Source organism: Micropterus dolomieu, unplaced genomic scaffold (genome assembly GCF_021292245.1).
Source record: "Micropterus dolomieu isolate WLL.071019.BEF.003 ecotype Adirondacks unplaced genomic scaffold, ASM2129224v1 contig_2094, whole genome shotgun sequence".
NCBI lineage: Eukaryota > Metazoa > Chordata > Actinopteri > Centrarchiformes > Centrarchidae > Micropterus > Micropterus dolomieu.
This window is the reverse complement of record NW_025731084.1, coordinates 1-909: the sequence shown is the minus strand read 5'-3', so window position 1 is coordinate 909 and position 909 is coordinate 1. Positions and strand designations below refer to the sequence as shown.

Sequence of the window (909 nt, the reverse complement as noted above, 5' to 3'; positions counted from 1 at the left end):
CCTTTATTGTTGTTTTGTGGCCTTACGTGGAGCCCGTGTTTTACTGTGAGCCGGTTATGTTTATGCTGTTAGTGGACTGCATGTCGTTAGCTGCCGTGTTGTCGCTGTAGCGTGAGAGGCTCGGGAGCGCGCACAGGGCTGAATCCGACCCGGTGTCCTCACATTAAAAGCAGAATAGTGGCTGATGCGAGCAACGGAGAAAACAGGCGTGTGCTTCATTTCTAAGTGACTTTTGAGCCCATTGACAATAAGGCAATGAAAATTTGATTTACTAAAATCAAAAACTTACATATGGCCCCTTCAAATTACAGTGAAAATAGCTTCATATTTGAAGCAACGGCGGTTTCCTGGTAAGGGCTCGTCCGGGATTTGAACCCGGGACCTCTCGCACCCTAAGCGAGAAACATACCCCTAGACCAACGAGCCACAAAACACCTTTTCTGTTTTGATGAAAGACTCAGATTTCATCAACGTTAAATTAAAGTAGAGCAAGCTTTATCTATTAAAAGCACCTACGGGTTCTTAGCAAGTGCTCCCCCGGGATTTGAACCCGGGACCTCCCATTCCAAGGGCTCATCCGGGATTTGAACACGGGACCTCTCGCACCCAAAGCGAGAATCATACCCCTAGACCAACGAGCTGCAAAAGATCTTTTCTGATTTGATGAAATACTCAGATTTCATCAGGGCATTGTGGAGTTTCCAGCGGCCACTAGCGGTGTGGTTTTAAGATTGCAACCAGGCGTGTGCTCGTACACGTGCTCGCTTTAACTCATGAGCGAGCATAATCCGAAACACAACCGCTTTCATACAGAAATCCTGCAATAAACGCAGAAACGCCTGCATGCGGGCTGTGGCTTTTCTCCAGACATGTTCAGGCTCTGTTACTTCAACGTTCCCGTCTCAGAGG

At 47.6% G+C, this 909-nt stretch overlaps 1 non-coding gene across 1 annotated transcript; it reads right to left on the bottom strand.

The window, feature by feature from the left end:
- Window positions 1–354: 354 nt before the first annotated feature.
- On the bottom strand, window positions 355–426 carry trnap-agg. The gene has a single exon. It is a non-coding gene; the product is annotated as a tRNA-Pro (tRNA).
- Window positions 427–909: the final 483 nt, after the last annotated feature.